The 15,022-nt window shown below is 33.7% G+C and overlaps 1 pseudogene; it reads left to right on the top strand.

Moving 5' to 3' along the window:
- The first annotated feature begins 7,772 nt into the window (after positions 1–7,772).
- Positions 7,773–7,891, top strand: LOC118605777 (annotated as a pseudogene).
- Positions 7,892–15,022: the final 7,131 nt, after the last annotated feature.

Below are 15,022 nucleotides of genomic sequence, written 5' to 3'. Positions count from 1 at the left end.
GTATTAGGGTAACATTAACTCCTCCAAACAAGTAAGAAAATGTTTTCTTGTTCTCTTCCTTTTTCTGGAAAAGATTATGTAGAGTTGGTGTTAATGCTCTTTTAATTGTTTAGAAGAATTCTCCAGTGACACCATCAGGGCCTGGAGATTTCTTTTTTGGGAGTTATGAAATTATGAATTCAATTTTTTCATAGTTATAGGGCTATTCAAACGATCTATTTCATATTAGGTAAGTTGTAGTAGTTTGTATTTTTCAAAGAATTCATTCTTTTTATACACATTTAGGTGTGTAGAGTTTTTAAAGTGATCCTTTTGATGTTTGTAGGATCTGTAGTGATATTCTATTGTATTCTTTATTTTTTATTAATAGCTTTACTGAGGTATAATTTATGTACAAAAACTGCATATATTTAATGTACACAATTTGATAAATTTGGATTTATGCATACACCCATGAAATCATCACAATTAAGGTAATAAACATATCTATCATCTCCAAAAGTTTCCCCATGCCCTCATCTCTTTTTGATAAGAAAACTTAATATGAACTCTACCTTCTGAACAAAATTTTTAAGTGCACAATACAGTATTGTTAACTATAGGTGCTATGTTAACAGCAGGTCTCTAGAACTTACTCATCTTGCATAACTAAAACTTTTTACCTACTGAACAATTTCTCATTTCCCTCTCCTCCTAGCCCCTGGCGACTCTCTGCTTCTACAACTTTCACTATTTTAGATACCTCAGAAGTATCTAATTAATGCAGTATTTGTCCCTCTGCGATTGGCTTATTTCACTTAGCGCAGAGACTTCCAGGTTCATCCATATTGTTGCATGTAGCAGTACTTCTTTCTTTTTTAAAGGCTGAATAATATTCCATTGTATGTATGTATCACATATTCTTTATCTGTTCATCTATCAATGGATATTTAGGTTGTTTCCATATTTTGGCTACTGTTAATAATACTGTAATAAACATGAGAGTGCAGATAGCTCTTTGAGATTCTGATTTTGATTCTTTTGGATATATACCCAGAAGTAGGATTGCTGGATCATATGGTAATTCTATTTTTAATTTTTTGAGGAACCTCCACACTGCTTTCCATAGCAGTTATTCCATTGTATATTTCCACCAGCAATGTCCAAGGGCTGAAATTTCTCCATATCCTTGCCAACACTCATTATTTTTCTTTTCTTTTCTCTTTTCTTTTCTTTTCTTTTCTTTTCTTTTCTTTTCTTTTCTTTTCTTTTTTTGGATAATAGCCATCCTAATGGATATAGGCTGATATTTCAATGTGGATTTTATTTGCATTTCCCTGATAATTAGTGATGTTGAACACCTTTTCATGTACCTATTGGCCATTTGTATTTCTTTGGGAAAATGTCTATTCAAGACCTTTGCCTGTTTTTTAATTGGGTCATTTGTTTGGCTATTGGGTTACAGGAACTCATATATTTTTGATATTAATCGCTTATCAGATATATGGCTTGAGAATATTTTCTATCAAGCCATAGGCTGTCTTTTCATTTTGTTGATTGTTTTCTTTGTGTGTAGAAGCTTTTAATTTTGAGGTAGTTCCATTTGTCTACTTTTACTTTTGTTGTCTGTGCTTTTGGTGTCATATCCAAGAAATTATTGTCAAGATCAACATCAAGAAAATTTTCCCCTGTTTTCTTCAAGTAATTTTACAGTTTCAGATCTTATATTTAAGTCCTGTTTCATTCTTGATATTGATAATATGTGTCTTCTCTCTTATTTTTGTCATTCTTGCTAGAATATGATTTTTATCGATGTTTTCAAAGATTAACTCTTTGTTTCATTGCTTTTCTCCATTGTTTTTCTATTTTTGATTTCACTGATTTCTCCTCTTATCCTTATTATTTTCCTTTCTTCCACTTGCTTTGTGTTTATTGTGCTCTTCTTTTTCTAGATTCTTGAGGTGGGAGCTTAGATTATTGATGTGAGATTTTTTGTCTTTTGTAATATATGTATTTAGTGCTACAAATTTCCCTCTCTGCACTGCTTTAACTGTGTCCCACAAACTTTGATATGTTGTATTTTCATTTTCATTCAATTTGATGGATTTTTGATTTCTCTTGAGACTTCCTCTTTGACTACTGGATTAGTTTTAGAAGTGTGTTGTTTGGTTTCCATGTGTTTAGAGATTTTCCGGTTATTTTTCTGTTATTGATTTTTAGTTTGATTACATTGTGGTCAGAGAACACTCTCAGTATGATTAAATCATTTTATATTAAAGTTTGTTTTGTGGCTCAGGATATGGACGATTTTGGTGTACATCCTGTGGGTACCTGAATAGAATTGTATTCTATTATTGTTAGGTAGAGTGTTCTATACACACCAGTTAGATCCTATTGACTGATGTTGAGTTTTCTATATCCTTGCTTATTTTCTGTCTAGTTGTTCTATCAGTTGTTGATATGGTAGGGTTTAAGTCTACCATTTTAGTTTTTGTTTTGTTTGTTCTTTGAGTTTTTTGTTTCTCTGTTTACTTTTTCCTGCCTTTCTGTGGGTTACATGAACATATTTTTAGGATTCCATTTTGATTTATATGTAGCATTTTTTGAGTGTATCTCTTTGTATAGTTTTAGAAATGGTTGGTCTGGGCATAATATACACACATCACAGTATACTGATATTATCTTACCAGTTTCAGTGAAGTATTGAAATCTTTGTTTCCTTACCCTTCCCCATTTATAATTGTCTTAAATATTTCCTCTCTATATATTTAGAACCACATCAGCATTAGAATTTTGCTTCAACCATCAAACATAATTTAAAAAACTTAAAAGGAGAAGGAAATGCTACTGTATTTATCCATATATTTGTGTACTGTGTTCTTTCCTCCTTCTGGACATTTCAGGTTTGCTTCTTTAACTGTTTCTTTTCTACTTGGAGAACTTCCTTTACCCATTCTTTTAGGGTAAGTCTACTGCCAACAAATCCATTAGTTTTCCTTTGTCTGGGGATGTTTTGGTTTCCCCTCCATTCCTGAAGGATATTTTCACAGGGTGTAGGATTTTGGGTTGACAGTTCTCTTCTTTTAGCACTTGAAAAATATTGTGTCATTTCCCTCTGCCCTCCATTGGTTTCTAATGATAAATCCACTGTCATTCTAATTGTTCTTTTTTTTTTTTTTTTTTTTTTTGTCTATAGGCAAGTGGCATTTTTTCTCTGGCTGCTTTCAATATATTTTTTTCTTTAGTTTTCAGAAGTTATGATGTGTCTTAGCATAGATTGTCTTGAGTTTATTTTATTTGGGGGTTGCTCAGCTTTTTGAATCTGTGGGTTTGTTTCTCTTATCCAATTTGGGAAGCTTTCAGTCATTATTTTTTTCTAGTACTTTTTCAGCCCTACTCACTTTCCCTTCTCTTTTTGGGACTCCAATGACACTAATGCCACATCCTTTACTATAGTCCTACAGGCCTTTGAGGCTCTGTTTATTTTTATCAAATCATTTTTTTCTCTGTTGTTTAGATTTGATAATTTCTATTCTGTCAGTTTACTGATTCCTTGCCCTGTCCCCTCAACTCCCCATTCTGCTATTTATTTTGGTGGAGGTTTTTATCTTTTCAAAGAATCCACTTTAGGGTTCAGTGAAATTTTCTATCATTTTTTTTCTGTATAATTTCTTCTCATTCTTATTATCATCTTTCTATGTTCTTTAAGACCATCCTGTTGCAATTTTCAATTTGTTAACTTGAGTACTTAATTCCTTAATTTTCAGTCTTTCTTCTTTTCTGATATAAGCACTTAATACTACAAGTTTCCCTTAAGTATCACTTTTGCTGCATCTCAGAAGTTTTATCATATTGCTTTTTTATTATAATTCCACTTCTAAGTATGTTGTTCATGTTATAATTTCTTCTTTGCCCAATGGATTGTTTAAAATGTTCTAAAATTTTCAAATGTAAAGTGACATTTATATTTTTTGTAATTGAATCTTAATTTAACTGAATTTGGGCAGATTGTAGGGTGTATTATTGGTACTGATTCTTTTCAATTTGTCGAGACCTGCTTTATAGCTTAGTTCAGCAGTTCTAAAAGTGTAGTCTGCAGATATCTGGGGATGCCCAAGACCCTTTTAGTAGATCTATAAAGTCAAAATTATTTTAATAATAATACTGGGATATTATTTGCCTTTTCACTGTGTTGCTATTTGTACTAGTGGTGGGTAAAAACTGGTGTCTTTGCATGAATCGAGGCAATGGCATCAAACTGTGCTAGCAGGGTAAAGCTTGAGGGAGAGAGCAGTAAGACAGTGGGTCAAAGTAGAGAAAACACAGTGACTTTCTATTTGAAGTGGTGGTTAACCACAAGAAAGGTTTGAGGCATGCTGGGATTGACTGGCTGCAAGTTTCCAAATAACATTCTAGATAATGAGGCTCAGACTAGGGCCCAAAGTAGTATCCTTTTCTTAATGATTTAGGCAAGGAAGAGGGCAAGGAGAGGCAGTTACAGATAGGTCAACAAGAAAGAGAACTTTCTCAATAAGAATGGAGCCCAGCTGTAGAATAGTCAGTCCCATGGAGTAGTGAATTCTCCATCATAATTTTTTTGGTTTGTTTGAAAAGAAGTTGGATGACATTTTTCAGAGAAAATGAGGGGAGTGTTGAGCTGCAGGACTTCTAAAATTCTAATGGGAAAAAAAAATCTTAGAATTTGAGAATATAATATTTGGTTATGTCTCCCTCTAGTGGCAATTATGCAGAATTAACAAAAGTAAATTAAAACCCCAAAGCTAGGGTTTATAACTTTCAGAATATCTAAATTCCATTTTATAGTCAATTCTGCATAAAATACAGATAGGCATATGGGCATTTATTGTTTGAATCACTGATACTATTTCTGAATATGAGGTGGCTGCATTAGCAAGATGCCATTGGCTAGTAGGCTTCTGTGGCAGGCACATAAGGTCTGGGGTTGGAGCATAAGACAAATTAGATTCTTGCCTTCCTGGGGCTTACATTATAGTATGGGGAAACAGAACATACATAATCAGTAAATAAGAAAGTTGCAGCTTTTGATTCGTCTGTTCAGCAATAAACAGTGCTGTGATGGAGTCTAAGGAAGATGAACTACTTCGGATAGGTTGGCCAGGGAAGACATCTTTGAAGAGGTGATAGTTAAGATGAGAAGAGGCAGAAGAATATTCTGGGCAGGGAAAACAACAATTGCGAGAGCCTAGTGTTGGGAAAGAGTTTGGCCTACTCTAGTTGCTAACAGAAGACTGGCACAACTAGAACAAATTCAGCAAGTGGCATTGGACATAAGTTGTGGTTGGAGGAGGTGGCAGGGGCCACATCATGACAGCCGTGCAGGCCATGGGCAACCTCAATGCCATAGGGAGTTCACTAATGACAACTGTCATTCTATCTTAAGGGACTACATTTAGTTTAAAAATTAATTTTAATAAAATTATTTATACCCAATCTTTGCTTCTAAACAAATGGAAGAAATATTTTTAAATGAGAATTTGATTGCATGATAACTGATTTGATTTGTTGGCTCATCAGACCATAGATTTCCTTGGCACTAAACATTCTTTCTGTCTGGGCATTTGGTAGGGAACTGAAATGGGATATTGAATTGGAAACAGCAGGTTCTTTGTTGAAAGACATTTTCACTTACATAGAACATTGTTCTCTTGAAGGAAATGAGCATCCCATTCAAGGCATTGGCTTCCTCCTGAGGAGAAATTGGAGAGAGATTTCTCTTTTCACGAAGATGACTTCCATATTTGAACTGCCTCATCCAAAAAGAAGGCTTACCAGAATTAGCCAGGCCCTAAAATATGATAATTCCTGCAATGTGAAAATGTGAAAAACTTAACATCACTTATACTTTATCAAAAAATTTTAGACTCGAGTAACAAATTTAAAGCTCAATGTAGTCAGTCTTTTTGATCTAAATATTTACTTTAGAAGAAGCACTGTGAGAAATAAGAAAGATGAATGCTAAACAAAGGCAACACTGTTAAGTTTATATAAGGACAATGTTCAGTGCAACTCCATGGTTGGCAGATGGCTTGCATACAGCCAGTGAGCCCACTGTGCTGTGCTATGTGTGGGCACAATGTGTGGTTGTACCAAGGAGAGTGCCTTACCTTCTTGTGCATCAGCATCCTGAGCACTAGGAAAGTAACAATCTAACACAATGATGTTAAAGCTCACTTCATTAGATAATGCAAGATATGTGAATATGTTAGTTTTCCATTCTGAAAATACAATAGTAGACCTTAGTTCAAAACAGGCAGTTGTAATAAATGGATTAACTGTATTATCAAAGATGATGTGGCATGAAGAAAAGAACATAAGAGTTGTCTACTACCTGCCATCCAAAATACTTTCCCCACCTATAGGAAGTGAGAGTAATAGTTAACTGGTGATCTTCAAATTTAACCAGGATTAAATTTTTTGTTGCAAATTAAATCATATTCTAAAACATATTAGTATGAACATAGCTTGGAGTACTTGGACAACCTTTGCGAGTATTGCTACATGATTTTAATGCCCAAGTTTACATTTTTGTATATAACCAAGATGGTGGTAAGTGATGAAATGTAATAGTTCTATTTATATATATAGAATTATTTTGTTTTCCATAAAGCACACGATTAACACTAAAATTAAAAATTTCATTTTGTTACTTATTCTAACTAACACCGTGCAGTCTGCTGCTCATCAGCTCATGGGCACATTTATCTCTGGGATATAATATGGCTGAATTGACCTGATGGAAATAAAGTTTCTGCATGTCAGAGGATGTGCATTTACTCAATGATGCCAGGACTCAGTCAACCCCTCAGAAGCTCTGTGCATCATATTGTTCATACCCTAAACTTAGGCAACAAATGCAAGGATACAGCACCGAAAGCCTCTAGATTCAGTCAGAATGTTGGGTTATAATCAACTGTGCTTGTATAACATTACAAGTTGAAAATAAATGCTGGTTAAGGAGCAGTTTTGGATGGAAAAATTAAAAATTAAAAAAAAATTAAAGCTATTACTTATGCTTAGAATGCTCTATACCTGCCACTTTACATGGTTTTTACTTTCTCAACTTAAATAGCACTTCCTCAAAAGGATAAATTAAGGGACAATATCCACTGAAAAGACAAGCAGAAATAAAAACATAGTTCTCGAATGAGAGGTCAATAGCTGGACAAATTCTAGATCAGAAAGAATCAGAGAATTAGTAATTAGAAAAGAATGGTGAGGAATTCACCCAGTACCCAATGTCAAAAAAAACATAAACAATCAGTTAAAGATGTGAAGGATACATTTTGGAGGCTTTAGGCATATCTAATTAGAGGTCCAGTAGAAAAGAAGACATTATGAATAAGCAATATTTGATGAGATAATAATTTTTAAAATTCTAGAATTAAAGAAAGATACAAATTCTTTTAAAAAAGCATATTCCAAATACCAAGCAGTATATATGGAGATAAACCCACACAGCACAGTAGGCACATTGTGGTGACACTACATCATAGATAATGAGAAAATCTTAGAGCAGCCAGAGAAAAAAGACATTATCTACAAAGGAATAGCAATTTAATGGACAGATGGCTTTTCATCAACAGTAATGGATATTGCTAGACAAAAGAGTAACATTACAAAAATACCAGAGAATAATAACCAACAACCTACAATTTTATACTCAGTTAAATTATCACTCAAAAAAAAAGGAGAGTATAATTTGCCAGACTCTCACTGAAGAAACTAGTAAGGATTTTTTCCATCAAGAAGTAGTCTATGGCCATGCCATCCTAAATGTGCCTGATCTCATCTGATCTTAGAAGCTAAGCAGGGTTGGGCCTGGCTAGTACTTGGATGGGAGACCACCTTGGAAGACCGGGTGCTGTAGGTGTTAAACAAACAAACAAAAAGCAAAAGGCCGTACTTAAACAAGATGGGGTATACTCCTAGAAAGATAAAAATTTGAGTGTATGTGAATGTTATTCAATCATTCATTCACCAAGTGTTCATTAAAGTTATGCTCTGTGCCAGGTACTGCTTTAGAATTGCAGTATGAAAACAGATAAGAGAAGTAAACCCAGAGGAGAAGCATGTGGTACAAAAATAAGCAACTGATCGAAAAACAGGGAGCACAGGCACAGATAAATATATCTGGAAATATGATTGAAAAATCTGCCATAAAACAAATTTTTACATGCTTAAATTAAAAAGATAAAAACTGAAACATTCCTCAATGAGAGTATTTGTTTGTGTGTATACATTTATGTTTGTGTGTGTGTGCATGTGTTGAATGAGCAGGTATTTTAAAACAGTTTACCATAACCCAGCTTTAGCAGTAATCAATATTTTGCCAATTTTGTTTTATGTATCACTGAAGTTTTTAAGAGGTTGCAAATAGGAAATAATTTTAGAGTGTATTAAAACTCTATGGTTAAAAAATATAGCTAAATAATTAAGACGACCTAAACAAATAGATATACAATCTCTATGATATCTACCTCACAGAAGACAGGAGAGAAAAATGCTAGTTAGAAGAATTGCAAGTCGCAATTTAAAAAATAGGATGGTAGAAATAAGTCTGAATATATCACTGATAGCAACAAATATAAACAAATTAAATTCCTATATTAAAAGACAAGAAGCTATCGGATTTGATTATGCTTCTTACAAGCATATTTTTGCTTGTATGACTATTACACCTATAACAGAAAGACGTAGACCAGTTTGAATTAAAGGAAGGTAATGAGCTTAAGAAAATCATAACAAGAAAAGAAAAAAGTAAACAAATCCCCATTAATGGGATCCTCTGGTTCTAGAGAGAGAAACCACATAAATTGCCTTTTTCCTCTAACTTTAAGTCCCTTGTGACACATAAAACTTTATAAATATAGAAAGCAAATCTGATCCTATTTAAAGAAATAGGAACAAAGGATAGATATTTCTTTATCTCCACATACAAATACAAGAAAGACAATTTAAGAAATTTTTAAATATTTCAAATGTTTTTTTTTTTCTAAACAGGTAAGAGTCACATGGTACAATAGTTAAAAGCACAAATGGTATGTATACCTTCCTTCCCCTTTTCTAGTCACCCTAATTCTATTCTCTAGATTCAAGTACTATATCAAATTTCTTATTTGTTTTAGATATTTCATGTGAGTATGTGTATATATACATTTGAGTGCGTATATATATATATGTGTGTGTATATATATATATAAAATATACACATACAGATTTGTTATAGGGTTTTAACCTTATGCAATTTCAGAAATTATTTAAACAGTCCTCATAAGGCTGTTGTCTTTATGTCTGATGCTAGAGTTTAAATTCTGCAGGCCAGATAGTTGAGGGAGAATAGGTATAAAATAGGAGGGAACAAGCTGGGTCACATGAGCATGGGCTGGAATCTATGAGGATGAATTGAAACCTCTGTCAATTCTCTCTGCCTCTGACTTGGTGTGGTGTTCTGCAGAAACCAGTACCCCTCACAGAGCTAAACAAACATTCACCTGGGCCCAGAGTTGGAGAAGCTTCAGGGGAACCCAGGGGAAAGTGATGCAGTTGTAGGCCCAGCTGCTGCCCTATATTACCCCACAGATAAGTAACAATGTGAATGAATTTCAAAAGTGCCTGCTTCCAACTTGTAAGCATAGAAATAAAAATTGGGGCTGTTTTACTTCTGCCTTCCAAATCTCATGCAAAAATGCCACTTGAGACTCACCCTAACTAGAAACATACAGTGAAAAGAATTCTGGGAAATGTAGTTCAGGCTGGTTAAGTCAACACACTATAGTAGTCCCCCATATCCGTAGTTTTTCTTTCTGAGGTTTCAGTTACCCGCGGTCAACGTAGTCCTAAAACATTAAATGAAAATTTCAGAAACAAATAATTCATAAGTTTTAAATTGTGTGCCATTCTGAGTAGGGTGAGGAAATCTCATGCCGACTTGCACGGATCTGACTCATCTCATTGTTCAGCGTCTCCACACTGTTTATGCACTCCTCCGCTCCGCCGACTGTTAGTCATTTAGCAGCTGCCTCGGTTATCAGATCCACTGTCGCCGTATCTCGGTTTGTGTTCAGGTAACCCTTATTTTACTTAATAATGGCCTCAAAATGCTAGAATAGAGGTGCTGCAATTCAGATATGCAAAAGAGAAGCCCTAAAGTGCTTACTTTAAGTGAAAAGGTGAACATTTTTAATAAGAAAAAAAATCATATGCTGAAATTAAAATCTATGGTGAGTACAAATCTATCTGTGAAACTATAAAGAAGAAAAAAGAAATTCATGCTGGTTTTGCTGTTGCATCTCAAGTTGCAAAAGTTATTGCCATAGTGCATGATAAGTTCTTAGCTAAGATGGAAAAGTCATTAAATTTGTGGGCGGAAGACATGAAAACATATTTTACAGACATATACACAGAAAACACATATAAGTAGGGTTCGATACTATCTGATGTTTCAGGCATCCACTGAGGGTCTTGGAGTGTATCACCTGTGGATAAGGGGAGGGTCTACTGTACAAAGGTACTATATATAGGTACTATTTTTAAATTTTTACACAAATGTTACTGTACCTTGTATATTCTTTTACATCTTGCTTAGAGGTCCTACCATATCATTGTACAGATTTGTGTCATTCTCTTTTAATGGTAGTACACTATTGCATTGTTGACCATTTTTTTGGGTTGCTCCAATCTTTTGCTATTTCAAACAATTCTTTAATGAATAACCTTGAAAGCATGTCATTTTGCATATGTGCAGGTATAATAAGTTCCTAGAAGCTCAATTTCTGGGCTAAAGAGTTTCCGCGTTTAAAATTCAGATACATTGCCTAATTGTTCTGTGTAGAGGTTGTATCATTTTGCTCTCCTATTAAGCAAAATGTGATGGTGTCTGTTTCAATATACTATGATAATGCAGTGTCTTCCAATCTGTTTGACTTTGCAAATATTATAGGTAAAAAATATATTTTAGCATGATGATGTGATTATACTTTGCACTTTTATTACTACTAGTGGGTTTGATCCATTGAGGATGTTCCTGGAAATGGAAAGGAAAGAAGTTTAGAAATTTTGATTTGGGTTTAATTCGATGTCCATTTTGAAAGTTATCTTTAAAATACTTGGCCCTTCCTTTTCCAAAACACATTGAATATTAAAGAACCTCTCTCTGGTAACAAATGATAATGCTGATAAGATATGATGTACAACTGTACTATAAGGCTTCATCATTTCAGCAGAAGACAACAGAGTAAAGTATAAACTAGAAGTTTATACCTGATTTTTTCCTAGTTTACAGCAGAAACATAATATACTTAGGATTAAGTGAGAACAATGTCTTCCTATAAGTATCTGATTTAATGTAATTATACATCTTTTAGAGTAATCTTGGGTTGTATTACCCTGAAAAACAAGGTCTATATACTGGAAATAAATTTCTCTCCTAAACTTTCCCTGGATAGTCATTAATAGCAAAATATTAAAAGTACTGCATTCTAGGTATTCTGTGTAGGTCAAAGTTATCTAACACAAGTTTGTGAGTCAGTATCAAAAATCAGTTACTTTTGGAGATGACTAGATTCTACCATTTTTTTTTTTTTAGTTCTCTTATTCTTAGAAAAAGATTAACACTTTACATGGAAAGTAATTGATTTTTTAAAGCATTACAGGATGTCCTTAGGTATGGCTAGCATGGTATTAATGGTTCATTTTGTAACTCAGATACTGCATATGGTTTTTAGGTATTTAATTGTTTTTTTTTTTTTTACTTGAGGGTTATTTGATTTAGTGGAGTTTTCTTTCTTTTTAAAAAAATAAAATTAGGAACTTTTTATGTATGGACTTGGTGATATCTGTTTTCGTTGCTTGGGTTTTAAAAAGTTTTTGTTGTTTAAAAATTTTTTTTCTTTTTTACCTTTTGACTCCCTTCACTCATTCCCCACCTTCCCCACCACACACACACACACACCAATCTGGCTGCCACCAATCTGTTCTCTGTATCTATGGACTTGATGGTTTGTTGTTGTTGTTATTGTTTGTTTGTTTGTTTGTTTGTTTTTAGATTTCACATATAAGAGAGATCTTTCTGTTTGACTTATTTCACTTAGCATAATGTCCTCAAGGTCCATCTGTGTTGTCATAAATGGCAAAATTTCATTATTTTTTATGGTTAAGTAATATTCCATTGTGTGTATATGAGTGTGTATGTATGTACACACACACACACACACATATATACATATATATAATTTCTTTACCCATTAATCCATCAGTGGACACTTAGGTTGTTTCCATATCTTGGCTATTGTAAATAATGCTGCAATAAACTTAGGGGTACATATCTCTTTTCAAGTTAGGGTTTTCATTTTCTTTGGATATAGATCCAGAAGTGGAATTGCTGCTTCATATGGTAATTCTATTTTTAATTTTTTGAGGAGCTGTCATACTGTTTTCTTTAGGGGCTGCACCAATTTACATTCTCACCAACAGTGCACAAAGGGTTCCCTTTTCTCCACACCCTCACCAACACTTGTTATTTCTTGGTTTTTTGAAAATAGCCATTCTAACAGGTGTGAGGTGATATCTCACTGTGGTTTCAATTTTCATTTCCCTGTTGATGAATGTTGTTAAGCATCTTTTCATGCACCTGCTGACCAAGTGAATGCTTTCTTTGGAAAAAATGTCTATTCAGATCTTCTCCCTACTTTTAAATCGGATTTTTTGTTGTTGTTGTTATTGAGTATATGAGTTCTTTAAAAGATGCACAATTTGCAAATCTTTTCTCATTCAGAAGGTTGCCTTTTCATTTCGTTGATGGTTTTCTTTGTCATTCAAAGGCTTTTTAGTATGATGTAGTCCCACGTACTTACCTTTTCTTTTGTTGCTTATGGTTTTGGTGTTAGATTAAAAATATTTTTCACCAAGACCTGTATCAAAGAGCTTACTGCCCATGTTTTTTTCCTAGGAATCTTATGGTTTCAGGTGTTACATTCGAGTCTTTCATCGATTTTGAGTTAATTTTTGTGTATGCTGTAACATAGTGGTTGAGTTTCAATCTTTTACGTGTCCGGTTTTCCCAGCACCATATATTGAAGAGACTGTTTTTCTCCATTGTATATCTTGGCTCCTTTGTTGTAAATTAATTGATTATATACGCAGGTTTATTTCTGGGCTCTCTATTCTGTTCTACTGATCAATATGTTTGCTTTATTGCCAATACCATACTGTTTTAATTATATTAAGCTTTGTATTATAGTTTGAAATCAGAGAGCCTGATGCTTCCAGCCTTGTTCTTCTTTCTCAAGATTGCATTGCCTGCTCAAAGTTGTTTTTTGTGCATCTATATAAATTTTAGGATTACGTGTTCTATTTCATTGAATAATGCCATTGAAATTTTAATAGGGATTGCATTGGATATGTAAATGGCTTTGGGTAGTATGAATATTTTAACAACATTGATTCTTCATAGTTCTCCATATCCTATGTTCATAATCCAGTATCTATTCCAATCAATTCTTTAGACATACTTTCCAAAGATATTTCATGAGCATGAAATATCTTTGCATTTATTTGTGTCTTCAGTTTATTTCATTAATGTCTTGTAGTTTTCAATATGTAGGCGTTTCACCTCCTTGGTTAAATTTATTTCTAGGTATTTATTCTTTTTTGGTGCAATTATAAATGAATTGTTTTCTTTATTTCTCTTTCTGATAATCCATTATTTATGTATAGAAGCACAATAGATTTTTATATATTAATTTCATACCCTGTGACTTTATTGACTTTGTTTATTAGTTCTAACAGTTTTTGATGGATTCTTTAGGGGTTTTTTTTTTTTTTGTATTTAATATGTCATCTGCAAATAGTAACAATTTTACTTCTTCCTTTCCAATTCGAATGACTTTTATTTCTTTTTCTTATATAATTGCCCTGGCTAGGACTTCCAATAATATATTGAATAAAAGTGGCAAGAGCGAGCATTCTTGTCTTGTTTCTGATCTTAGAGGAAACACTTTCAGCTTTCTACCATTGAGTATGATGTTAGCTGTGGGCTTGTCATGTATGGCCTTTATTGTGTTGAGATACACTCCATCTATACCCACTTTGTTGAGTTTTTATCATGAATGGATTTTGAATTTTGTCAAATGCTTTTTCTGCATCTGTCGAGATGATCATACAATTTTTATTCTTCATTTTGTTAATGTGGTATATCAAATTGACTTATTTTGCAGATGTTGAACCATCTTTGCATCCCTGGAATAATGGGTGCATTCTTTGAGGTACCACCTTTTCCTTGAGGACTTTGATTGATTTGATGAGAACAAGACCAGCTCCCTCAGGGGAAACCTCTTTTCAAAAGTAACTGTGTATCCAGTACACATTGCTGGTGTTTATAGTGACATTACATTTGTTAAAGACATTCAGGGAACACTATTAATGAATCTGTGTGGAGTTTATGTGAACTATGTCCTTTGGAAGTATAAGGAATGTTTTATTATAATAAGTAATCAGAGATAAGTACTTATGAGTGGAAAGCACACATTAATACTTAGCCAACGTACATAGCTATTTGTTTTGCCTGTGACATCGAAATTCCCTTCTACTGTGGTTAAGGAGAGTCTTCATCCTAACAGTGGCTACGTCTCATTAGAAGAGTCAAGAATAATGAAGGATTTGAAATTTTACCCTACTTGAAGCTAACAAATTAGGCTGCTGATTTAAAAGGATGTTGAAAAAAGACATGAGACTCTTGGGTCAAAAACCAAGGATTTCATTACTCATGGCACAGTAGGTAGCATAATCTTTATGTTCTCACACATTCTCTTTGTCCCTAAGTTTCCATAATAGGTGCCATACACACAGTGGGTTTACATCATAGCTGAGAAATCGTGACCTTAGGAAACCACCAATCATACAAGGGGGTTGCTTGCAAACCTGTCCAAACTTTTCCCTGAAGAGAAACATTATCTTTATCATCCTGGATGGCAAACAAATATGCCATCTATCCTTGAGAGAGACA

This window comes from Rousettus aegyptiacus, unplaced genomic scaffold, assembly GCF_014176215.1.
Source record: "Rousettus aegyptiacus isolate mRouAeg1 unplaced genomic scaffold, mRouAeg1.p scaffold_m13_p_7, whole genome shotgun sequence".
Classification (NCBI taxonomy): Eukaryota; Metazoa; Chordata; class Mammalia; order Chiroptera; family Pteropodidae; genus Rousettus; species Rousettus aegyptiacus.
The sequence above is the reverse complement of the archived record's forward strand: the minus strand, read 5'-3'. Positions and strand labels throughout refer to the sequence as shown.